This window comes from Equus przewalskii, chromosome 25 (genome assembly GCF_037783145.1).
Source record: "Equus przewalskii isolate Varuska chromosome 25, EquPr2, whole genome shotgun sequence".
NCBI classification, from domain to species: Eukaryota; Metazoa; Chordata; class Mammalia; order Perissodactyla; family Equidae; genus Equus; species Equus przewalskii.
Window position 1 is genome coordinate 17,306,038 of NC_091855.1, and position 27,205 is coordinate 17,333,242.

The window sequence follows — 27,205 nt, forward strand, 5'->3', positions numbered from 1 at the left end:
TGTCGTCTGTTCGTCGTAAATCCTCTTGAGTTTATCCCAACTTCTTCACGGCTTCTCCTACAGTCTCAGCCTCCGAAGGGAGAAAACAAGGGTTGGTCTTTCCCTTGGCTTGTTCAGACTTTTCCAGAGTGAGTGCATGTGGGGTCCAGGGCAGGGGTCCCCTCCTCTTCCTCTCTACAGCAGGAGTCCTCAAACTCGAGGGTGTATCACAACCACCTGAATTATGCGCCCCCCATTGCTGGAGTTTCTCATTCAACAGACCTTTGGAGATGAGGAAGCTGTGTTTTAACCTGCAGGTCAACAAGCCATTAGTTAAGTTTAGTGGACAGATAAGCAGGCAGATAGTTAATATTTGAAATATTCTAGTCAGGAATGCCTGTTCTAAGAGGAGTTAGGGAGTCACAGAGACTCCCACCTAAAACCCGTGTGTGTGGTAGAGGGAGGAGGGGGTTGGGCTTAGTAAAAGCAGCTTAAGTTTTTTCCCATCAACACCAGAGGATTTGTTAATTAGCATGATGCAGTTAGAAATGTTTTTTCATTGGTCAAATGAGTGAGGTTCAAGATATGTAGGTAGGCTAGAAATATTACACAGGCAGCGCACTGTTGCATCAACAGGGTATAGTAATTGTTCTAAGTTTAGGCAAACCCATAATACCTGTTAATTCATACCCAGGTCTTTGAGAGCTGTTACCTTTGAGATCTGAGGAGAAGGTGAGCCTGAGGTGTTGATTAATCTGTGGTTAACAGGTCCAAGACAGCTCAGGAGCATTAATCATCATGACCAAAAATTTTAGAATCTACTTTTGGTTGCTTTTGTGTTCACAGTTTGCTGTAATGTGATCATATTACTTATGAACGTGAAGAGAGTTGTAATGTCAACAGTGTAGGGAGGGTCAAGATGGAAGGAAACCCCAAACCTTAACAACCGAGGGTGGGGGCTAGTGAAGAGGGCTGAGGGTTGAATGTACCTAATGGAGCTCAAGTCTACTGAAGAGAAAGAGGGAGGAAATACTTTATCTGAAAAAGAGGCCAGAATGGAGAGAAATAGGAATAAGAAAGCATTTTGAGTTAATTAAAAGGAACTCATAAACCTTCTTTATAATTCTTGCTTGCAAATGGAGAAAAGATCAACTTGGGGCAACCACCCTTAGAATAGCATTTCTGGTTAGGGTATTTTAAATGCTAATTGCCTACTCATGTATGTATTAAACCTAATGGACGCACTTATAGCTTGCTGAAATGCAGGTTAAAATGCATTAGTTCCTGATGCTCCAGCTGGATGCCTTCATCAGAGGGACTAGAACAGTGACTTTCAGTGGGAGGGGAAGGCTCATGGGCTTGTATCAGAATATCTGTGTGTGTGTGTATGTAATTAACACAAATTATATGCTTGGAGGATTCTCCCAAGCTGTTTGACCTTGTTTTGCTCTCTGTAGTCACTGTCACTGCCAGTGGAAATTCTCTAAGTTCCAAGGCTATCAGTCCCAGCTATTTTATGTCTCTAGCCCTGATCTCTCCCACAACGTACTGAATTGAATGTGCAATTTCCCAACAAACATGTTAAACCTAACATGGCTCCGACCAGTGCTGGTCCCCATCTCACTGTTCTTCACCTTGGTAAATGGAACTATCATTTTTTTCAAGTTTTTAAAGTTGGAATCATCCTTGACTCCTCTCTTTCTCTCGCGATCCCCATCCAATCTATCAACAAGTTTTATTAGCTAAATTATATCCTGAACTCAGCCATTCCTCATTACTTTCACCTCTGTCACTCTAATCCAAGACAAAACACCATCGTCTCTTACCATGCTGGGTGACTACAATAGCCGCCATCTTTGTGCCCCCTCCCCCACAGTCTCTTCTAAACACAGCAGCTAGAGTTTAAATAATAAATATGATTGTGTTATTCTCCTCCTCAAAGCCCCCCAACAGCTCTCCATTGCACTTAAGATAATATCCGAAGTTCTTCATGGACTGCAAGGCCTGGCATGACCTGAACCCCAAGTGTTTCTCTGAATTTATCTCCTTCTACTCTTTCCCCCTTGTGTAGCCTGCTGTTCTTTGAACATGTGAGACTCATTCTCACTTCAGAGGCTTTGCAAAAGCTGTTGCTTCTGTCTTGGAAGGGTTTACCTAGATATTTGCATGGCTTGCTCACCCTCTTCAAGTCTCTGCTCAAATATCACTTTATCAGAAAGGCTTTCTGTCACTTCCTGCTCTAAAATAACATCCTCCAGCTTTGTTTTTCTTTATGACATTTATTATTTGGATGTATTTAGTTGACTCTCTTCTTTCATTTTTGCCCTTCTTCACTACAATATGAGCTCTATGAAGACAGGCTCTCTTTCTGTTTTGTACGTGATATATCCACAGCACCTAAACAGTGCCTAATATATAGTAACTCAATTAATAAACTCTCAAAAGTATAAGAACTCAATTAATAAACTCTCCAAACCATCCTAAGCAGCTGAGCTGACACCCTTTAAGGAAAAAAATCACAAAAACCTTATAACTTTAAAAAATATTTCATGATCTTAAAACCTTAAAAAATTTTTGGAGTAATTTTAGACTTACAGAAAAGTTGCAATGATAGCAACTTTCACCCAGCTTCCCCTAATGTTCACGTCTTACATAGCTGTGGCACATTTGTCAAAGCTAAGAAATTAACACAGGTGCAATACTGTTAAGTGAACTTCAGTCTTCACTAGGCAATCATGAGTTTTTCCGCTAACGTCACTTTTGTGTTCCACATCCAATCCAGGATAGTATATTACATTCAGTCTCCGTGTCTCTTTAGTCTCCTCCAATCTCTGTCAGTTTCTCAGTCTTTGTTTATCATGACCTTGACAGTTTTGAACATCACTGGCCAGATATTTTGTAGAATGTACCATGCTCTTTATTTGTTGGCCACAGAGGTCAATGTGATAGGAAGCCAACAAAGCGAAACCTGAAAGCCCATTGAAAATTTTGCTGGAGCTTACCTGCTATGGGCTCCTATGTGAATGAGTTCCTGATCCCACAATCAGAGATGTGGGGACTAAGGAGATCAGGAGAGCAGGGATTAAGAGCTGAGAAACTCTTTTCCAGAAGCCCCCAGCAGATTTTCCATCAAGTCTCATTGGTCATAACTCTACAACATGGCCACAGAAATGGAGCTACCAAGATTAGCTCAGTTTAATGAAGATCCACTCCGGTGAAAGTGGGACTAGGTCCTCTTCCCGGAGTCATGGCTGCCAGAAGTGGGAGGAGCCAGCAAAGACGAAGGGACTAGAGAGGAGTCGGGATGGAGACTGTATGGGGAATGGGTTTGGTAGACAACAAATAGTGTCTGTTACAGAGTCTATTTATATATTCCGTATACCAGTAAAGTTCAGTTGGGTCTTGGCCTCCTAGGAGACTAGCATATGAGAAGTGTGATACTTATCAAAAGATGGCTAATATGCATAAACAAATTGGGGTATATCCATACAATGAAACACTACTCAGTAATAAAAATGAATGGACTGCTGATACATGCAATGTCATGGATGAATCTCAAAGGCATGCAAAGTAAAAGAAGCCTGACGCAAAGATCATGTATTGTGTGATTTCATTTATAAGACATTCTAGAAAACACAAAACTATAGGGACAGAAAACAGATCAGTGGTGGCCAGGAGATGGGGGTCAAGGAAGGTTATTGTTTACGAAAGGGAATAAGGGAACTTTTTGTGGTGATGAAAATGTTATGCAGGTTGGAGAGAAAACTACTGTGAGGTTTTGGGTGATGGTCTGAAAAGAGACAAAAGGACATGGCAGGAAAGTTCATTTTGAGCAGTTCTGTTGTCTTAAGAAACAGGGTCATCTGCCTGGCTTTGGTTTGGGCAAATGGCACAAATTTGATTTCTATGTTCTTAGGAATACCAGTGAGGAGTTGGCAACCATGAGACTGAAGAGGGCTGAGGATACCCTGTGAGCTGAGCTCTGGTTCTTAAATACCTGCAAACGTCCTTAAATTAATTAAATATGGTTCTCCTAAAGAAGAAAGCTTTGCCATGTTTTACAGCGGGTGTTATTTGTTCAATTTCAGTGTTCTTATTTTTGGGGGCTACCTGTGGTTTTTTGATAGGATTTGTAATCAGCAGATTTTGCCTCAATAAAGGATCTTCTTGTTGAGGTATATCCCTGACTATTAACCGCGGTCCTAACCAAACATGCCTGTAACGGATTATGAAAAACTGTGGGAATCCCAGCACCTAGCAGGAGGGGGACGGGGCGGGCGGGAGTGAGGAACAGATATTTTTGGTTGAGGCCACCTGTCCAACATTTCAAGTCACATCACACAAGCAGCTGCCTATTCTGTGACAATTCTGACCCCAAGCTTCTGGAGAACAGTGCTTAAAGTAGTGCCTAGGAGGTGACCTGATGAAGGAGCTTGGTTCAAACAATTGGCGTGAACAGAATCCTGTGGTTGTTTTGGGGCTGGTATAGGTTTTTAGAAACACTTTATTGTTGATGTAAATTTTCTCCCACGTACATTGGTCATACATATACATATCCCTGCATCCTGATTATTAAGCATGCATTCCACTCTGACATAATGTTCTGTAATGTTTAAAACATTACCATTCTAGCACCATGATATAAACACATCCATTCCCAGACACATGATTTTCAAAACCGCAGATCAAATGCTGAACCGTAATCGTACTGTGGAGAGAAAAAATCCACTCCATGTTGTAATCAGCCTGACTACCATAGACCCCTTGTGAGAAGGAGATCATGCAATTAGCAGTAACAGAAATGCTGGGTGTCCTATGAAGGAAGCACCCCACGGGTTGTGGGCTGGTCATGAGTTGTTGGAGGAGGCCGTAAAGAGGACATGACCATCAGTTGACCTGAGAGCTGGACCCAGGCAATCAGGCTCCTCATCTCCTCCCCTGTCTTTGGAATATACTTCTGCCCACCATTCTGACAGTGGGAGCCGTTCCAAGGACAGCGTTGAGGGAGTAAGGTGGTGTTTAGACCATATGGACTGAATATGTGACTGAAGCCCATTAAGGCCTCTATAGAAACTTTTTAGATACTGGTGGGCAGGTGTGGAAATCTACTTGTCTTGCAGTCACTGGAGACAAGCCTCGTATGTAGGTTCCAATGCATGTTAAAACTGCCACCTGCCAGTCTGGAGTGGCCTGCCTCTTTCTTCGGTCTCTCCTTACCCTCCACGTATGGGGGTCAGTTTTTGAACCAACACAAATTTTTGTTCAAAAGCAGATTCCCAGGTCCCATCACTAGAAATTTCAACTCGACAGGTCTGAGGTGGGGTCAAGAATCTTTATTGCTAAGTTTTATTAAATACCACCCAGGTGATGCAGATGCTGTGCCCTTTGAGCCACCGTTTGAGAAACACTCTTTTCTAAAATATCGAACCGGGAAATTAATTTTCTTCCAGGATTTAACAGGTGGCAAAACTTACCCAGAATCTTTTATCATCAAAGGGCAAAGAAAACAGCCCTTAACTCTCAGAAAAAGAAAAAGACTACACTAAAGAATGAGGAAAGGGAAATGTGGGGGTTTGAGGAAAAGTAGCACCAGCCGTCATGTCACAAATTTGCAGTTCTAGGAAATAGGTCACATGGTACCAAACTCATTATCCTCCCCCAGTCCACTGCCATTACCACATGCGCCAAAAGCATTGACACTCACCATATTTCCTACCTTTGCCTGCCAAGGCAGTTATTGAAACTAAGTTGCCAACTCATTTTCATTCTTCTTTCAATTTCTCACCCTATTTGAGAGCTACACCACAATCAATTCTATTATGTACTTTCCTGCAACTTGTCACTTGATCATGAAGTAATCAAAAGATTCAGGATTTTACCTATAAATGTATTTCATTTTACACTTTAGATGAGTTTTGGGAAAGATCTTTGTATGCAGCATGCCCTTAATAAATAATTGCTGAGTGAATGAATGAGATGTTGGGCTGAATCACATTATTGCATACATCCACAAAGTAGTAAATCAAATCGTATTTTTTAGTACAGCTAACAGTGAGTTGATTCTTAAAAGAAACCCATAGTGAGCACTCTTTAAAAGTAAAAACAATTTTTTGGGGGTAAGGAGAACAACTATACTGTAATGTATCTTTTTTTTTTTTTTTTTTTTTTTTTGCTGAGGAAGATTGGCCCTGAGCAAACATCTGTGCCAATCTTCCTCTGTTTTGTATGTAGATCACTGCCACAGCTTGGCTTGACAAGTGGTGTATGTCCATGCCTGGGAACTGAACCTGGGCCACCAAAGAGGAGCACACTGAACTTAACCACTAGGCCACAGGGCTAGCCCCTTTAATGTATCTTTTTATAAAACCTCTTATTTTGAAATCACTTTAAAGTACAAAAAAGTTGCAAAAGAGCTCCCTTATACCCTTAGAGTTGTTAACATTTCTGAACCATCTGAGAGTAAGTTGCAGAGTGGTGCTCCTCTACCCCTTCATACTTACGTATTTTCTAAAAACAAAGAAACTCTCCTAAATAACCACAGTACAATCTCAACAAAAGGAAAATAACATTGATTCAATTTAATCCAACAGAGTCCATTGAAATTTCACTGATTATGCCGTTAATGTCATTTATAGGTCTTGGATCCCATTCAAGATTACCTGTTACATTTAATTGTCTTGTCTCTTTAGTGTCCTTCAATCTGGAACAATTGTTACTTTCATAGCCTTGACATTTTTGACAAGTACAGGCTAGTTCCTTGAATTTCCCTCAATTTGCATTTGTCTGATGTTCCCTCCTGACATGTATTTATACACAAGAAGTACTGCTGCTCAGTGTATTGTATCAGGAGACAACACAAGGTTGATTTGTCCCAAGACTGTTATTTTTATTTATGCAAACTTTTGCCAGTTGATTAAGATGGTGTCTCCCAAGTATTACAGGTGTAATGTTAATAAATATATTATGCTTGTTAATTAATAGTTAATGATATATTAATGAGAATTCATGAGTATTTTCAAGGATGTATTTTGAGACTGTGTAAATATGCTGTTCTTCATCAAACTTTTACCCATCAATTGTAGCATCCACTGATATTCTGGCCTGAATCAATTATGATGATGGTTGCAAAATGGTGATTTTCTAATTCTATCTTTCCTTCTTCAGCTATTAGTTGCATTCTACTGTAAGTAGAACTTTCCTTTCTTTCTATCAGCGTGGACTCATTGATTCTTATTTTAGTCAAAGGGGTGCAACCTGTTGCTGTCATTATTTATTTTGATGTGCAAATTGCCCTAGATTTGGCCAGTGGGAACTCCTTCAAGCTGGCTCCTATATTTTTTTGACATATCTCCATAATTCTTTAAGAATCTTCTTATTTTCTTGCACAACAAATTATTCCAGTTTCACCCATTACGCCATGGAGCCATAGTTCCTTTTGATGGAGAATGTTATTTAGAAACCAAAGCCTGAGTGTTAGGTGTGTTGGTTGTTACTGGGGTGCTGTTGCTTCTAGGTTCTGTCAATGGGCAGAGCTAGAAAGTACATCAACGTATACACACGTACACTTATATTTTTCTACTTGCCTATCTAAATTAAAAACCATTTCATACCGTCACCTCTAATTTCAAGCCACATTACTGGGTTTATTCTAGTTTTTGCTTTTTCTGTATCTATAATTCCCTTCTTCAACAGTGAGAAACCTGCCTCCAAATATCCTTAATACATTTATTTGTTTGCTCAGTTCGAAGGTATGTAAACCAGTCTCTTGGCCATGCCAGCAAAAAATGTGGCTTGTCTCTATTAAGATAGTTATTTTTATCATTTTATATATATAACTCATATTTATAATATTAAATTATGTATAAATATTTATAAAACTATATATCACTATCAAAATATATATTATGTGTATATACGTTATAATACACATATGTGTAATCAAATATTTTATATAAAGTCAAATATTATGAAATTAAATACTTTCTGAAGGTGTATAAGAAATTACGTATAACATATTAGCAATCTCAAATAATACATAAAATATATCAATATAAGTCAATATGTATAAAAATATCTGATTTCATATATATGATTTTTTTCCCAGCTTTATTGAGATATTATTGACATATAAGATGAAGTTTAAGATGTCCTACATGATAATTTGATATGCATATATATATATATATTGCAAAATGTTTACCATAGGTTACTTAACACTTTCCATCCCTTCACATAATTACCATTTTTTTTTGGTGGACAACATTTAAGATTTACTCTCTTAACTTTCAAGTACGTAATACAGTATTGTTAACTATAGTCACCATGCTGTACATTAGCTCCCCAGAACTTATGCATCTTCTACTTGGTTTGTGCCCTTTGACTGACATCTCCTCATTTCCCCCATCCTCAGTAGAATGGCAGCCACCATTCTATTCTCTATTTCTTTCTCTTTGGCTTTTTTAGATTCCACATATGAGTGAGAATATACAGTATTTGTCTTTCTTTGACTTATTTCACTTAGCATAATGCCCTCAAGGTCCATCTATATTGTCACAAAAGGCAGAATTTCCTTCTTTTTAATGGCTAAATAATATTCCATTTGTATGTGTGTGCATATATATATATATATATATATATATAATATAACATTTCTTCATCCATTCATCTGTCAATGGATACAGGTTTTTTCCATGTCTTGACTATTGTAAATAATGCTGCAATGAAAATGGGGGTGCATATATCTTTTAAAGTTAGTGTTTTCATTTTCTTTGGATATATATCCAGAAGTGGAATTGCTGGATCATATAGCAGTTCTATTTTTAGTTTTTTGAGGAACCTCCATTCCGTTTTCCATAGTGGCTGCACCAATTTGCATTCCCACCAACAGTGCACAAGGGTTCCTTTTCTCTGCTTACTCCTCAGTACTTGTTGTCTCTTGTCCTTTTGATACTAGTCATTCTAACAGGTTGTGAGGTGATATCTTATTGTGGTGTTGATTTGCATTTCCCTGATATTTAGTTATGTTGAGCATTTTTTCGTGTACCTGTTAGCCATTTGGATGTCTTCTTTGGAAAAATATCTATTCAAGTCCTTTGCCCATTTTTTAATTGGATTTTTTGTTTTTTGCTATTGAGTTGTATGAGTTCTTTATGTATTTTGGATATTAACCCCTTATCAGACAGATGGTTTGAAAATATTTTCTCCCATTTGTAGGTTGCCTGCTCATTTTACTGTTCCTTTGCTGTGCAGAAGCTTTTTAGTTTGATGTAGTCTCACTTGTTTATTTTTGCTTTTGTTGCTTGAACTTCTGGTGTCATATCCAAAAAATCATTGCCAAGACCAATGTCAAGGAGATTTTTCCCTATGTTTTCTTCTAGTAGTTTTACAGTTTGGGGTCTTACATTTAAGTCTTTGATCCATTTGGTGTTAATTTTTGTGAGTGGTGTAAGATAGGGGTCCAATTTCATTCTTTTGCATGTAAATATCCAATTTTCTTAACACTATTTATTGAAGAAACTATGCTTTCCCCATTTAGTATTCTTGGCTCCCTTGTCAAATATTAGTTGATCATATATGCGTTTATTTCTGGTTTATTTCTGGCCTCTCAACTCTGTTCCATTGGTCTGTGTGTCTGTTTTTATGCCAATACCATACTGTTTGGATTACTATAGCTTTGTCATATAATTTGAAATCAGGGAGCGTGATGCCTCCAGCTTTGTTCTTCTTGCTCTAGACTGCTTTGGCTATTTGGGGTCTTTTGTGGTTTCATATAAATTTTAGGATTTTTTTTTCTATTTCTGTGAAAAATACCATTGGCATTTTGAATGAGATTGCATAAAATCTATAGGTGGCTTTGGGTATTGTAGACCTTTTAACAATATTAATTATTTCAATCCATGAACATGGGATATCTTTCCATTTATTTGTGTCTTATTTAATTTCCTTCATTAATATCTTGTAATTGTCCATGTACAGATCTTTCAACTTCCTTGGTTAAATTTATTCCTAAGTATTTTATTATTTTTGATGCTATTGTATTAAGAGGAGTACACAGTAAGGCCTTTCTTCAGATGCACCTGGAGCCCATTGTTTATACTTCCACATGGTTGTTCCCTCATGGCTGACCCTCAAGAACCTCCTGGTCTCAGAAATGCAAAGCTCCCCAAAGAGGAAGAGCCCCAAATCACCATCCATCTCTCAGTAAGCAGCCTATTCTCTACGTGTTACAAACAGCCAGTGCCAGCTCCACAGCCACCCTTAAGCCAAACACTAAACCGGGGGAAGGAAGGATTTTTATATTTCAACTTTAATAAATGAAATAACTGGGGCATCTATTGAAATTATATTTTACTCACTAGGGTGGGTGTGGTTTCTTTAGGTTGCATATTTCCCTCCAGGTTTTGGTGGCACCTCCTTCACGGACTTAGCCCACAGTAATACACATATCTGCTTGGGTACCACCTCCTCAGGCTGGGGGCCCGAGGGCTGGAACTGTTCTTTCACCCGTTTCTAGAGCTTAGCAGAGGGTCTAACACAGGGCAGGTGCTTTCTACTGTTTATGGGATGAAAGAATGAATACATCCGTTAATCAGTATAGAACAGTGGGAAAGGAGATGTATGTTGGGAAGGAGACCTTAAATGTCAAACTCTGGACCCACATGGATGACAAGAGTCCAGGTCATCCATCCTTAAAAGCAGTTAGATATTTTATTTCAAGGGTTTTTTTTTTTCCTTTTCTTTTCTTTCTGGTGACATGCACAATTCAAGAATAAATCTTGAATTTATTCTTGATAACACTGACATTGCACATCAATCCCACGGTTACCATCCAGCACCAACAATCTTGTTCTGTTTCCACCTGCAGCTCTCTGAATCTTTAAACCTCAAATCTCAAAGCTCCCGCATCAAAGAACGTCGTCAGTTCGTTACCCTTTCTCATTTTCTGTCTTCAGCTTTTTTCTTCTTTCCCTAAGAATATTTGCAGAGTTCATTTTTCTTGAAAGTTCTTTTGTAGCGTTCCAGATAAGAACAATCCTAAAATACTCCAAATACAGCAAGTGGTGTAAATGTTGAATCAATAAAACGACGAGGTTAGTAACGACTTCCTTGCTGATCGCGGCTGCCCATTTTAATTTACAGGGCGCCGGCTACACGTCAGCGAGAGATTAAAAAGCTACCGGGCAAGCCACTCTGGCCCAGGAATCCCTAAGACAACCCTGACGCCGCTAAAGTTTCCAGACGCCGCCAGCTCTCGGACTCGGCGGAAGGAGCCTGCGCATCGCCGAGCCAGGCTGCCACTCGTCTCGGCGGCAGGGAAAGTGCCGGGAATTTCTAGGTTTTCCCTGCCTCGGGCAAATCCGCGCCTGCATCTCCGCGGCGCGGGGAGCAGGTGAGCCGGCCGGCGGCGCCCTCGGACGCGCTCAGGTGCCTCGGCCCCGCCCCGCGCCGCCCGGTCGGAGCGCAGGTGCCGGCGCCCAGGTGCGCGTGGCGCGGGGCTGCAGCTCCGCTCCACCCCCGACAGCGGGCGCCGCTGCAGCAGCTCGCGAGCGGCGGGGCTGAGCGGCTTCGCGAGTTGGGGCAGCCCCTGCGCTCGGCCCTGCTCCGCGGCGACAGCTCCGCCCGGGAGCCGGCTTCCCGCAGCTGCGGACGCGGGCGGGCGCCGAGGGGGCGGACCCACCTCCGCGGAGCCCGGCGGCCCGGGGCGGGGAGGCGCGGGAGCGCGGAGAGCCGGGCCGACCCCGAGCGCTCTGGAGACACACGAGCGCCCTGCGCCCCGCGCCCTGGCACCATGCGACCCGCCCCGCCTCCTTGCCGGCCCCGGGCGTCGCTCTCCGCTCGCTGAGCCCCCGCGTTCGCCGCCACGGAAACTCGGAAAGACCAGGCGAGACATTGGAGAGCGGCGCAGAGACGGACCCAGACGTCCCCTCCGCCCCCGAGAGGCTGCCGGTCGCTCGTTCCCTGGGCTTCTCTAGCTTTACCATGAACCTGGCGCAAGCTTGGCTTTAGGAGAATTTCAGAAGCCGGAGGGGAAGTCACGGCAATTTTTTGGTTGCTAAGGTAATTGCAGTTGTGGCAAGGATGGGCAAGAAACAAATGGGGGAAAAGATGTTTTAAAACGGTATGCCCTCTTCTTCTCCCCAATTCATATATGTTGATTTCATTTCATCTCCTGGGTGTGGATGCTTGTCCATTTCAGATGCGTGACAGGTGCCGAGGTGTGTGTGCGTGCGTGTGCAGTTTAGGACTATATAGGCACGAGCTTACATAAGTGGGTAGGCAAGCTGGTGTGTGGACTTGTGTGGGATGGGTGCAGGTCTGCATGGAAATCATGTTCCTGAGTTTCTGGGTGTGAAGCGTTCACCGACGGGGACGAGCGGGCAGAGGGTACGTGCTTTTAGGTACTTCCAGTTTTGCGATGTTGTGAAAATTTTGCGATGTGTAAAGAGAGCAGCTTTACCTCAAAAGGAGACATTCATTAACTTTTTCTCGGAATAAGCTCGCCCATTTGTGGTTTGGAAGAAAAGCAAGCGGGTGGTGAGGAGTGGAGGGTAGGGGTGGGTGGTGAGGTCTGTTGGGAACTGCGGCAGGAAAGAGAGCAACTGAACTGGTTGCGTGAAGAGAACGTGTTTACAGTCACTGTCAGGCTGCGTAAAAGTGGCCCAGGGAGACAGAGAAAGTAACCCAGAAAATTTAATTTTGTTCAGAATGAAAGATGCTGTATTTTATATATTTTTTAATTTGATGGAGTAGGAACGTAGTTGCTTTCTCTGCTTGAGAGGAGTGGCATGTCCCTGCTACAAACTGAGGATATTTGGGGTCGTTTTATTGGCTTGGAATGGTTCCCTCAGCATTTGTCAGTGCTTAGGGGCTGGATCTGCAGGTAGTTTCTCATCAATACCCTTTAGCAGCCCCAAAGTAAAACTGCAAAAAATAAACAGTATTAGATAAAACCTAACGTTGGACTCTTTTCTCAGCAGAGGGGGATGAGAGATGGAAGAACAAGAACAGGCCTTGTAAGTGTCCGAATGGAGTTAAGACTGAGCCGCAAGTTTGTGTGTGTTCTGTCAAAAAGTGTTGGACTGAAAGGAAGCTGTTAGGTTTAGCTTAATATGTTAGCAACAAGGCTTTTATAGATCCGTTTTCATAGGCAGACGGGTAATTATATGGACTGGGCACTGGGGGTTGGTGAGAAACTTTCTGTGAGTTGTATATTCTTTATTCTTTTTCCTATTAATTTATTAATTTTGCAATAGTGGGGACTGCCCTGTGAAAGAAAGTAAGTAGAGGACTTTGAGGGAAATTTGAGATCTTTGGAGATACATCTTTGTAAGCGAAAGCGTGTATGCTGAACAGCAAAAAACCAAGATGATAAATTCTGAGTTCTTTGATACTGTCAAGCTAAATTGTTGTGTAGATATGGTGATCTTATGTCCTATAAACGTTGGAGTATACCATATATATATATATGTATATATATTTCCCCCATAACCCATCCTTTCCTAAAATTCTAGAAATGTGAGCTGTTGTGAGGTATTTTGGTAAAGTAGGTAGCCACTGGTGTTTCCTTTTTTGTATTCATTACATTGGTTTTTAACTTTACTTCCCTATCTCCTTTAAGAAACTTTAATTAACATTCCCTGAGCTTACGTTGCTGAGTTTTCAGTAGAACAATGCTGGTTTTCCTTCAAGCAACAAATTTGTCTTATTAAGTGAAACATTACAACAATGCTTTTGTGGCAGAAATGTCTCTTTAGATGACAGTCAGTTTATTTATTTATTTATTTATGATTTGTGGAATAAGAGCCAACATAGATATTTTTTAAATGAGCAACCATTTCTTGAGAAAGAAAAAAAAATTTTAAAGGATATATAGGACAATGAAATTTGCCAGTAATTTTGGCTGTCTTCTTGTCCACAGGGACAGATTGTATGTGAATGTGGTATCGTTCTGTTTCTTATTTCTCTGATATTCTCCCATGCATTTTAGCCCCTGAATGTGTAAGACTTGGCCAGGAGTTGCTGAACGTTGCGTTTTGTGCCGGGGGTTAAACATGAAGGGAGATATGAGTGAGGAGCAATGTGTCACATCAACGTTTTTCAAAAGGGATGTTCTCAGAGATCTCAAGACTGGGATTAATTTTTCCTTTAGCTGCACACTTAGCTTGTCTTAATTCGTCGTGCTTTGAACCTAGGAAAGCGTTTAACCTCTTCATTTTCAGTGCCAGCTGGAGGGAATATATTTACCAAATTTCATCTTCATTGGAACATATGGCCTGATATAAATAATTACTATACACAGACCATCCTGCTATATGGAGAGAAAGAATTACAGAATAAACCAGCGTGTTGAGTGATATGGATGTAACATTTCAAAAAAACAGTTTTACTTTTTTCTTGATTACAAAAGTAGCATATAACTATTAGGAAAATACAAAGGAAAAAGATCATGTGTAATTCTCCCACGGAAGGTGAACCACAGTTGACATTTCTGCACACTGTATGTTCTTCCAGATTTTATTCTGATCACATTATTCATTGTGTTTTTACCCTCTTGTCTCCCCTGCAAATTTTCAAATCTTGTAAATAGAACTTGGATAGATGTTAAAGGTTTGGGAAATTACTGCTGGTTTACTGGATGGTTTTGATCAGATTTAAATTTTTGTTAGTGGTCCTTATTTTCAAAGAGAGTACTTCCTCTGTTTTTCTGTTTTCTTTGAAAACCAAGATTATTCACTTTGGGTTAGTAGTACCTGGGGCTTCCCATGAGAACTAGGGATTAAAGCATCAGAAAAGAAATAGAATCTTGGCCATGTAGGGGTGGGGTAGTGGGGGTGATGAGAGGGAAGACCTGAGTTCTGATTTCCATTCCTCCTCCAATTCCTCATGTGGCCTTTGGCCTCGGTTTCCTTGAAGGACATAACATTTTCAGATTTAGCTCAATAAGCTAACAAAATGTTTGTTGTTTTGACATTTAATGAGGATGATCTTTGTTTGAAGCGGGCTTTTTCAAACACAGATGGCTGGAGGTCATCCCCAGAGTTTCTGACTCAGTTGATCTGGAGTGGAGCCTGAGAATTTGCATTTCTAACAAGTCCCCCGGTGATGCTGACTCTGCTGTTCTAGGGCCCACACTGAGGACTAGATGGTGAGCTCCTTAGGGGCAGAAACCCTGTTTTACTTTTCTTTGTGTCCATCTGCCCAGTACCCAGCAACGTGCCTGCCAGTAGGGGCTCAGTAAGCACTGGTTGAATCAATGTCAGTTTTCTCCATGGGGGAAAAACTTCTGAAGTAGTCAAGCTAAAAGAGATAATAATCCACAATTTGGAACCATTAAGTCTGTAATAAGAGTAATAATCAGTCATGAAACCCAGTTCTTCGAACTGCAAGAAAAGCAGAAATGCTTACAAGTTGGCAGTTAAAATGAACATTAAACCTAATGAATTACATTAAATAACAACTCAGAGTACCTGCTTGAGATGTTACAAACCAGGAAGCTTATCCACTGTTTCACTGTTACCTCCTTGAGACCTATAAGAGGCAGTTCATTTTCTACCACGTACACATTCCCAAAAGTGAGGGAGCATCCACTATTAATTATCCCAACTACCAAAGCAGGAGGTAAAGCAGGCAATGGCCCAGACTCCTCCTACCCCACCCCACTGCACCCAAAAGGCAGAACAGTGTTCATTAGAGTACCATCACCATTCTATGAGATAGGCCGCCATTTCATAACTGAGGAACCTAAGAGAAGAGTGCCTTGAGTGGGTGCATGCCATAGCTCGGAGATTCCAGCCCACTGAAATACCCTACTTAGAATGTAAGTAGGGTATTTGCTCATCCTTGTGTGGCTACTTTGTCACTGGAAAATTAATTCTTTCTTTCTACTTAGGTGTTAGAAACATAGGGTACAGAGAACACCCATTTTTAGGTATGGAAATTTTTAAAAATGTGTAAATATTTGAATACGAACAAAGAGGATGCTTATGTAACTGAGGCTGTTCAGATGAATTGTGGTGAAGGCTAGCTGTCTTGGCTAGCTGTCTTGGCTTTCTGAATACTTAGATAAAACCATCAAAGGAACAAGCCACCTTAAGTTTTTGCTTGGTCCAGTTCTCTTATTCACGAGTATCTGCCCTACCCAAGAAGCTCTTTTCTTGTCCAGGGGGAGGCGCATCTTAAGCAAAGCCTTCTGAGATGAGAGTGGCCTGCGTGAATGTGCCCCAGGGGTGGCACCCCTCAGAAGGACCTTGGCACCTGTGTTGCACTCCATGAGACCTGGCCAGCCCTGCGCCCAGATGATAACTGTGATTGCTCACTCTTAAAGTAACACAACAGGCGTTTTAAACCCTGTTAATGGTGTTTCTGAACCTCACTGTCCTCATCTGTAAAATGGAAGTAAAAAATATACGCCTTGAGTATGTGTAGCTGCGAGGAGAAAATAGGATCCTGTTTAGCGTACTGGGTAGAGGAGGCACAGTAACTTGAGAAGGTGGACCCCATCACACCACACTGTTTTCTAATAATATTGACAATGAATCAGTATTGGCTCACAACCTCAGATTTCCCCGGGTGAAATCTGAAACCAGTGCCCATACATGGAGGGCAAGGAGAGACTGAAGAAAGAGGCAGACCACTCCAGATTGGCAGGTGGTAGTTTTAATAAGCAAGAGAACTTACATATGAGGCTTGCTTTGACTGACTGCAAGAGGAGTAGATCTCCACACCCGCCCGCCAGAATCTTGAGAGTTTGTATAGAAGCCTTAACTGGGTTCAGTCAGTTTTCAGTCCAGATGGTCTCAACAACACCTTACTCTCTCAAGGCTGTCTTCCTGAAAACAGCTCCCGTTGTGGAACGGTGGGCAGAACATCCATTCCAAGGACAGGGGAGGGGGTGAGGTGCTTCTGATTGCCCACGTCCAGCTCTCGGGTCAACCAGCGGTCACATCCTCTCAATGACCTCTTCCAACATGAAAGGATGTGAGTATTTCAGGATAATGATTTCCCCCTTGTTTCTGTTCCTGAGGACTTGCTCCGTCAGCCTAGCATTTGAAATACACCCAAGTCCCTTGGAGAATCCTGTTCCATAGTTCTAACATTGGATTTGAGGAGGCTTGTAGAAAGCAAGTGGCCTACATACCAAGTGGAGAGGGTGGAGTGGGAAAGATTGTCCTTTGTGGTAGCAAAGATGTGTCTGTTTCCTTGAGCTGAAAGGCTTTTAATCACCAGCAGGAAGAGAAAGTGAAAAATAGGGACTGCTGCTACATTGATATCTCTTGTGCCAGCTTGTGACCCACACTCGGAACAAGGTCACGTGTTATTTTTTCTCTATACCCTTGGTATCTCTTACAGTGCTTGGCACATGGCAGGAGTTTGGTAAATGTTTGCTGAGTTATTGACTTTTAGAGTTACACCTGTGTGTGGGTGAAATGGGAGGAAGGATGGACTAGTATTGGTGCAGGTGCATAGACTGGTCTGAGTGTGGATGCATGGACTGGTCTGGGTGCAGGTGCATGGACTGGTCTGGGTGTAGGTGCATGGACTGGTCTGGGTGCAGGTGCATGGACTGGTCTGAGTGTGGAGCATGGACTGGTCTGGGTGCAGGTACGTGGACTGGTCTGGGTGTGGATGCATGGACTGGTCTTGGTGCAGGTGCATGGACTGGTCTGAGTGTGGATGCATGGACTGGTCTTGGTGCAGGTGCATGGACTGGTCTGAGTGTGGAGCATGGACTGGTCTGGGTGCAGGTACGTGGACTGGTCTGAGTGTGGATGCATGGACTGGTCTTGGTGCAGGTGCATGGACTGGTCTGAGTGTGGATGCATGGACTGGTCTGGGTGCAGGTGCATGGACTGGTCTGAGTGTGGATGCATGGACTGGTCTGGGTGCAGGTGCATGGACTGGTCTGGGTGCAGGTACATGGACTGGTCTGGGTGTGGATGCATGGACTGGTCTTGGTGCAGGTGCATGGACTGGTCTGAGTGTGGATGCATGGACTGGTCTTGGTGCAGGTGCATGGACTGGTCTGAGTGTGGATGCATGGACTGGTCTGGGTGCAGGTACGTGGACTGGTCTGGGTGTGGATGCATGGATTGGTCTGGGTGCGGGTGCGTGGGCTGGTCTGAGTGTGGATGCATGGCCTGGTCTGGGTGCAGGTGCATGGAGTAGTGCAAGTGAGGATGCATGTTCAGGTGTGGGTGCAGGTAGATAGACTGGTCCAGGTCCGGGTACATGGACTAGTGCCAAGTGTGGATGCAGGATGTGAATAGTTATAACCCCCATTCTTATTGTTTCCTTGATTTTTGCCTGGCTAGATCTACCTTGGATCCATGATACAATGAGGCTCTCATGCTAGTGTGTAATTATACATCAATGTTTGTCTCTCTCACTGGGCTGTGGTCTTTTTTTTTAAACCATAATTTTATCCTGCCCCCAGCACAAGCCCACACATTTAGTAAATGCCGGAGAAAAAATTGGTTTCCAAAACAAAAAGTTACCCAGCTATGAATCTGTCATACAGGGGTGGTGATCGTACGAAATAACAGTCAACACTTGTAAAGCTTTCTGTAGAGCAAAGCCCTTTAACGAGCATTAGGTGGTATTACTTCTATTTCACAGATGAGGGAACGGAAGCTGAAAAAGAGGTTCAGCCACTTGCCCTGGGTCAGAAAGTTATTGAGTAGAGAAGCCAAGAGTTCAACTCAGTTCTTATCTGACCCTAACGTCCCAAGTCTCTGATATGTCACAAGGAGGGGGATAAACAGAGACCCTATCCTAGAGATCGTTTCACTAGTCTTGGAGAGATGTTAGAAATAAATAGAAAATTAACAGTAAAGCATTTTAAGTGATTGTTTAGGCAAAGAATGCATGGAATTTTATGTCAGATTAGGTAGTAAATAGATGACGAAGACAGTAAGTACAGCTCAGTTCAGAGAGAGGACGTTGTATATTCAGACCTGGAAGGGACAGGCTTTGGGAACTAGGTAGAAATTTCATACATGACGAGAGGGAGAACAGCAGGCTTTTCAGGTGAGAGGTGTTGATAATGGTGGGTGGTTAAACCAATTGTTTTTTGCTTTCAGTGTAAGAAACCATTTTTCTTAAAACATGGGGCCCTCTGACCCGTTTTTGATAGAGACATGAGTACCAAATGACACTTTCCTTTTTCTGAAGGCAAAACAGCCACCCATGTGTGATGATGAATGGTGTCTGGCACTGGACCCCAAGGGTCGGGAAGCATTAGGGACCAGTGAGGACTGTGGTAAAGCAAAGGGGATGTGCTGTTCAGGAAGCCCTGGTGCGGCCATCCATTTTTAATCATTAGCAACTGATTCCAATTAGAAAAATATATAGATCTACTCTGCCCCATCCAAACCAAAGACTTGTTTGAGCTGGCCATGTTTGTTCTCTTTGTGACCTCTCCAGAAGAAAGACAACTTTTAAAAATGTCCTGTGTATTTCCCCCTTAAGCTGCTATGTAAGTGCTTCTGCCTTCGGATTCCAAACCAAGCAGGAAGATGCCATTATATCATTTTGCTGACCATACGTCCTAAAACAAGGACTGATTCAGCAGCTGGTCAAAATAGAAAAGGTGCATTTACAAAGAATAAATTTATTGATTGTATTTTAGATTTTTTTTTTTTTAGGGGAAGTCACTTTAACTTTCAGTATGGCAGATAGTTTAGGGGCTTGGCTGCTGGTTTCTGTCCATAGCCAGGGATATGTGACATTAGACAAAGTAACTTAACTCTATGGATCTGCATTCTCCTAGGTGCAGAATAGGGCTGAGAAATTGTGATTGCTTTGAGGGCGTTACTGAAAGAGAGAGTGTTCCTGGAAATCTCTGGCTTAGTCAACTCTTAGTGGAGAGGTGAGGGGGGAGGGAGAAGGGGGCTCCCCATCCAGGTCACAGTTGGTCTGACGTCTCCACTGTTCTTCCCTGGTCCTTGCCCTCCTTGTCCCTATCAGCGGGAATTCCCACTACCAAAGACCCTTTTCTAGATGATGTTTAATCAGATATGGCTTCTGTTTTCAAGAAGTTTACAATTCTGTGGGGGAAAAAAGATGGAGAACCAGAATGTGGTAAGACAGGCACATGTAAGTGGAATGGGGGAGGGATTGCTTCCCATGGAGGGGTTTCGTTAAAGAGGTTGAGTGGATGAATTGGACATTGGAGGACCAATGGGTTTGGACCTGCAGAGATGGGGCAGGGGGCAAGGGTGTGCTTAAGGCATTGCAGTGTGAGTAAAAGGAGAGAGGTGACAAAGCGTGTAAAGAAATTTTGATACCCCCTTACTGAGAGTCAAGTCCTTACAACTTTTCAGGCTGGAGAAGCCCCTGTTGATGAACTTAAAATTTAAGAGGGAACAGGGATAGGGGAAATCTGGGTTGTAAGCAAAACTGTTTAATAAATATTTATATTTACTGAAAGTAAATGAGAAAACAAAATGGAGTACGAGTGGCATTTTCCTCACCTCATGTTGGTCATACAGGCTGTACGACAATGAATTTCTAGTTAGTTCTATTTTCCCCTGCAGAGAAATGCTTCTAAGTGGTTTTGCTTTCTCACAGTCAGTGCACAATTGCCATGCAAACGGGCATTCCCCCGGGCTGTGTCCGGCTCTCTGTCCCAATGTTCAATGCCTCTTAGACTTTCAGACTGAGAGGTTGACCACTGACTCCCGGATCTTCCTGTGGCTCAAGGATAAAGTGGATAAATCTTGGGATAAACTTAATTGAACTTGCTTGGCATGACTGATGAGGAAGTTCTCAGATATCTCACCCCAATGCATAGGGTATTTAGCTTCATGCCAAAGCATACGCTGTCAATTCCAAGTTTTCATTTCTTTGGCTTCCTTTAGCTTTCCAAAGCTTCTCTGCAGAAACCGCTTCCCCTGACTGCTATCTGCCTTACAACACCCCCCCCCCCCGACTTTAAAAAATCATTTTTGAATCCCCAGTTTCTTATGTTTTCTAATTATCCTAACAGGAATGACCCGTTGGCTATCAAAAGTGTATTTGGAAGTAGATTAGTTTAAGTTCAAGTTTACTTATTGGGAATTCTTGGTTGGGGAAAGTTTCCTTGGTGGTTGAGATTGGTCATATGAAGATGAACAGTGATTGACAAGACTAGAAATGCAAATTGGGGTCAGTCTGTTGAGGGACTTGAATGCCACATATATATGATGATGGTGATGAGGATAATGGTGATTCAGGGCTCTTTTGGATGTAAACAAAAACCAAAACAACTGAACTAAAGCAAAATTCAAACCATCCTAGGGAAAAAGGAATTCATCTGACTCATATATCTGGGAATTCAGGCATGGCTGGATCCAGGGACTTAAGTGATATTTTCAGCACTCTTACTTGATACTTTATTGTCTTGATGTCTACCTTCTGTGACACTAGAGAAAATGAAGATGGTCACTAATATCCCTACCATCACACCCTTTGAATAGAGTCCCTCATAGGGAAAGGGACCACTTTCTTCTAGTGTCCTGATTTCAGTCTCAGGGAAGGACTCTGACTGATCCTAATTAGAGTCACATGTCTACCTTGATGCAATCAGTGTGTCCAGTGATACACCATACTCTGGCCAGGATAGTTCACAAGCCCACCCTTCCCTATCAGAAGAAGCAAATTTGATAGCAAAAAATATCCTAGGCAACAAGAAACAGTAACTGCCTCAATCTTCTAAACTGGCTGAAGGACTTTGGGTTTTATGTGCTGGGCAGAGACAGTTATTAGGAACCAATGCAGGGTATTGCAACCACTCTGAGAATTCTGAGATACTTTGTAAGAGTTGGAAGATTTTCATTATCCAAAATAAAGCTTGTGGATAAATGTGAAACATTCCTTCAATTGTATGTTTCTAATCTTGTTTCACTTCTCTACCAGCTCTTGTTCAATGATTATTGCTCCTGGTCTATGCCTACTGCATAGTATATAGTGGCGTCCTGCAACCATACCCCTGCAGTTATATCACTTTTTGCATGGCTGTACCTGACATGACTCAAGTGCCGCTTTGAAAACCAGAGGTGCTGTATCCTTCTCTCAGAATATTTGCACTATTCTTTTTTAAAACCTATAATTCTATTGTGTAACATATTTATAGAAAAATACACAAATCATTGCTCAGTGAATTTTCAAACAGTAAATACATCCAGGATCTCACTCCCAGATCAAGAGATAGAATGTTACCATTTCCCCAGAAACCACCTCATGCACCCTCCCAGTAACTACTTACCCCTCTTCCCTGGGTGGTAACCTCTAACCCAATTTATGACACTATAGCATTCTCATTTTTGAAATATATATGGAGTTATATATATATATATGTATACACTCTTTTTTTGTGGCTTCTTAGGCACAGTGTTGAGAGATTGATCCATGTGGTGATGTGTACCAGTAGTTTATTCAATTTTATTGCTGTATAGCAATCCACTTCATAATATTTCACAAACTGTTCATCTATTGTTAATGGGCATTTTGGACATTTCCAGTTTAGGGCTACTATAAATAATGCTGCTATAAATTTTTTTTGTCTTTTGGGGTACATATGAATGCATTTCCATTTGGTATACACCTAAGACTGGATTGCTGGGGTATACATATGTTCAACTTTAGTACGTTCTTACAAAGAGTTTTCCTAAGTGATTGTACTAATTTATACTCCTATCATTAGTTTACTAGTGTTTCAGTTTTTCTACATACCTGTCAACACTTAGGATTGTCAAACTTTTGCATTTTAGCCATTATGGTGGGTGTGTAGTGGTGTTTCACTGTGGTTTCGTTTTGCTCTCATGACTAATGATGTTGTGCCTTTTTAATATTTTTTGTGACTTTATTTAATGTTTCATAGTCCTTGTCCAAGTTTACTGCCTGTTTTCCAGTTGAATTGTCTGTCTTTTTCTTATTGATTTTTAGGAGTTTTCTTTTTTTGAAACACATTCTGAATACAAATATTTTTACTAGTCATATGTATTTAAAATATCTTTTCCTATTCTGTGGCTTGCCGTTTGACTCTGTTTTGAGGAATAGGAGATCTTACTTTTAATGGAATCCAATTTATCAATCTCTTCCTTTATGGTTATTGTTTTCTGTGGCTGCTTAAGAAATTTTTGCCTACTCCAAGGTCATGAAGCTATTCTCCCATTTTAATTTATAGAATCCCTATTATTTTGCTTTTTATCTTTAGGTAAAAAAATCCACCTGAGGTTGATTTTTGTCTATGGCATAAGAAGGAGATCCATATGTATTTTGTCTCCCATATGTATATCCAGTTAACCCAGAAATACTTATTGAAAAACCTTCTCTTTTCTACTGCTTTGAAATACCGCCTTTGTTATAAATCAGGTGATCATTTATATGAGTGTCTCTCTCTACTTTCTAGCCCCTTCTGTTGTTCTGTTTGCCTGTTCTTATACTGATACCACATTGTCTTAATTAACACAGCTTAATAGTAAGTCTTGATATCTAGGAGTGTCTGTCCTCCAGCTTTGTTCTTATTTAAACGTAGCTTGGTTATTCTTAGCCATTTGCATTACTATACAAATTTTAAAATCATCTTTTGATGGGATTTTGATTGGAACTACATTAAATCTCTAGCACAAATTGGGAGTAAGTTAATGTCTTAAGAATGTTGACTATTTCAATTCATTAATATGGTATATCCCTTCATTTATTTAGATCTTTCATTTCTGTTAGTGTTTTGTATCTCTCTCTGTTATATGGATATTGCACATCTTTCTTTAGATATAGTCCTAGTATGTGAAGTTATTTGATGCTATTATAAGTGATATCTTTTAGAAACATCATTTTCTGGTTGTTTGTTGTGGGTATATAGACGTACAATTGATGTTTAAGTATTGACCTTGTCTCCAGTGACCTTACGAAATTCGCTTGTTAATTCTAATAGTTCTGTGTAGATTGTTATGGATTTTCCATGTACATAATTACATTACCTGCAAAACAGTTTTCACTTTTTCCTTTGCAATCATTGTGCCTTTTATTTCTTTTTCTTGCCTGTTGCATTGGCTAAGACCTCCAATATAATAGTGAATAGAAGTGGTCATAGCAGGTGTCCTTGTCTCATTCCTAATTTCAGTGGGAAAGTTCTCAAAGTGTGACTATTAAATATTATGGTTGCTGTGTTTTGTAAATATCCTTTATCATATTAAGCAAGATCCCTTATATTCAAAATTTGTTAAGAGTATTTTTGTGAATAGATGTTGAATTTGACTGAATGCTTAAAGCAATAGTTGTATAGAATGTCAGGCTCCTCTCTCAACTTCCCTTTTCTCTTGGGTCTTGGTCCCATATATCTTCATTGCCTTGGGAGCTCTCCTTTTTTGAAAACTTTATCCAGCTTTTCTAGTTATTCTTGAGGGTTGTTCTGTTAAAAGGTAGACCCTCGTTGTAGGAAGTGGCACATACTAAATGTACTATTTTTGTCTTCCATCTACATAATGTGAGTAAAACTGTAACAAACAAAGCGCAGAAACCTGTTCAATTGTTATTTCTTTGACCTGTATTGCTTCTTCCTGGTAAGCATTATGAATAGATGTTTCTTTTGTTAACTGTTGCTATCTTCAGAAAAAGAAAAGCCCGCTATTGCTGCTCCAAGTGTATGCATTATGGAGTCAGACAAGAGATGCTCCTGATATTTAAAGTCCTAGTTTCAGGGTAAAAAGATACTGATTTTACCTATTCTTTTAAAAAAAAGAAGAAGAAAGAAAACAACAAAATCTCAAGGAATAAAACTGACATTCTTTAAAAAAAAGCCAATAGGAGTGCTTTTCTTCCTGGGTCCCCTGGGAACGCGTCATTGTCATCATCTCTTAGTCATCCCCTTCTTGAGTATAAAAATTGGCAAAGCTTCTCTGTCACTCCTACTTCTTCTCTAGCAGTCATACAACCTTTCATGTGAAATAAGAGAATAATAAATGTTACTTCTGCAGTCTCTGCACTCAGACATATTAGACACCAGAATCTTAGAATCCATTCTTACAAAATGTAAGTGAGAGGAAAGGCATTTGGAATCTGAGGACCCAAGTTCTGATGCTGGCTCTTACTGACCAGCAAGGTGACATTAGATTACAAGTTGATCTCCCCAGGCCTTGGTTTCATCTTCTGAAAAATTAAGTGATTTGGCTTGTTCAGGGAGCAGAAAATTTTTTAGGTAAAGGACCAAATAGTAAACATTTTGAACTTTGTGGGCCGCATGGTCTCTGTCGCAGCTACCCAACTCTGCCATTGTAGCACAAAAGCAGTCATATACACTAAGTAAACAAACGGGTGTTTAAATAAAACTTTGTGGACACAGAAATTTGATTTTTATACAGTTTTCATGTGTCATAAAATATTCTTCTTTTAACTTTTTTTTAGCTAACCGAATATGTGAAGAACATTCTTAGCTCTCAGACCATACAAAAACAAGCAGCAGGATTGATTTGTCCCATGGGCCCTAGCGTGCCAACCTTTGACCTAGCTGATTGTCAAGGGCTCTTCCAGAACTCTATGTTAGGCATTGATGTGCTAGTCTTTTTTAGAATATTTTTTTTCTATCCCGTGAACATTGTTCAAAAGAGTCTTACTCCTTTCTCTTAGATCAATTAAGAATAAGAAAATAAAAGATTTTATTTTCCCTTTATTTCTTATTTTCCTCTATTTATTTATTTATGTCTTCTTTATTTATTTCCTTGGTGCTTGCCTACTACTTTTACAGCTCCAAGATTCTGAACTATATAATGTTCCTGTGCCTGAAGAACTTTTAGCATTTCTTGCAGGGCAAGTCTGCTGGTGATAAACTGACTCAGTTTCTGTTTGTCTGAGAAAGTCTTTATTTTTCCTTCACTTTTGAAGGATAATTTCACTGGATATAGCATTGTAGGCTGGGGTGTTTTTCTTGCAGCATTTTATGTAATTCACTCCTGTCTCTTGTTTGTTTGATTTCTGATGAGAAGCCTCTATAATTCTTATGCCTGTTCTCCTATAGGTGAGGTTTCTCCCTTTGGTTTCTTTCAAGATTTTCTCCTGATTTTTGGTTTTCTGCAGTTTTAATATGAGATGCCTAGGTCTAATGGGTTCTTCTCTGTTTGTTTTTTTAATCCTCATTGGTGTTTTGATCTTCCTGGACCTGTGGTTTGGTGTCTATCGTTAACTTTGGAAAGTTGTCAGCTATTATTCCTTCAAATATTTTCTCTACTTTTTTCTTTTTCTCCTCCTTCTAGTATTCCAGTTACACTTACATTACATTTTTGATATTCTACCATAGTTCTTGCATGTTCTGTTTCATTTTAAAAAAATTCTTTTTCTTTCTCTTTTTCAGTTTGGGAAGTTTCTGTTGACCTTCAGGTTCACTGATGCTCTCCTTGGCCAATTTGAGTCTACCAGTGAGCCCATCAAAAATTCATTTGGTAGTGTTTGTGACTTTTAGCATTTCCTTTTTTAAGGGTTTTTTTTTTTAAGAAAGAGTTTCTATCTCTGTGTTTTCATTACCATCTACTTTTTCCATTTGAACCCTTAACATATTTAATCATAGTTATTTTAAATTTCCTTTCTGATAATCTCAACATCTGTGTCGTATTGGAGTCTGGTTCTGATGACTGCTTGTCTCTTCAGACTGTGGTGTTTTTCTTGCCTCTTAGCGTGCCTTGTAATTTTTTGTTGAAAGCCAAACAGGATGTATCAGGTGATGGGAACTGAGGTAAGTAGGTCTTTAGTGTGAGGTTTTATTTTAATTTGACTGGCAGTTGGGTCGTGCTGAATGTTTGCTGTAGCTATAGGTGCCGGAAGCTTCATTTTTCCCTAGTGTTCTTGTTTTTGTCTCCTCCCTTGACTTTAGATTTCCGTAAGTGCCCCTCCGAGAGTCTGCGTTTTGGAGGTCTTTCAGCTATAATCCACTGTAATTATATTGGAGCCCTGTTGGTGTGGTGATAGGGTATGAGTGACAAGCAATGTTCTATAACCTTCCAATTAAGGGCAAAAGTGGAGCAACTTCCCTTTAGTAAATTCAGCAAAACTTCCCTTATTGCAATGAGGGGAAGACAAAGAACATGGGGGTTTAGGTGAGGGGGTCTCAAGACGAGAGACTTGTCTTCTGCTGGCTTCCATTTCTTCAGTGAATTTTGATGTGAGCCCATCAACTGAGACTGTGTGAAGCTTGAACAAGGAGCTGATCGGAAAGGGAGAAAGCAAACTTAGCAGGAAAACGTTTTAGGTTGGCTGG

General features: G+C 40.8%; 1 protein-coding gene across 41 annotated transcripts in view; it reads left to right on the plus strand.

Annotated features, from left to right (window-relative positions):
- The first annotated feature begins 11,166 nt into the window (after positions 1 to 11,166).
- Positions 11,167 to 27,205, plus strand: part of RGS6 (regulator of G protein signaling 6) — a 529,145-nt gene continuing 513,106 nt past the window's right edge. For 24 of the 41 annotated variants that reach the window (XR_011532871.1, XM_070593508.1, XM_070593519.1 and 21 more), the window contains exon 1: positions 11,563 to 12,036. The gene's annotated coding sequence lies outside the window, so the exon portion shown is untranslated. Of the gene's footprint in view, positions 11,369 to 11,562; positions 12,098 to 12,241; positions 12,364 to 12,943; positions 12,993 to 27,205 lie in introns of those variants that run through there. The other 17 variants (XM_070593509.1, XM_070593520.1, XM_070593526.1 and 14 more) reach the window with 12 other exon arrangements.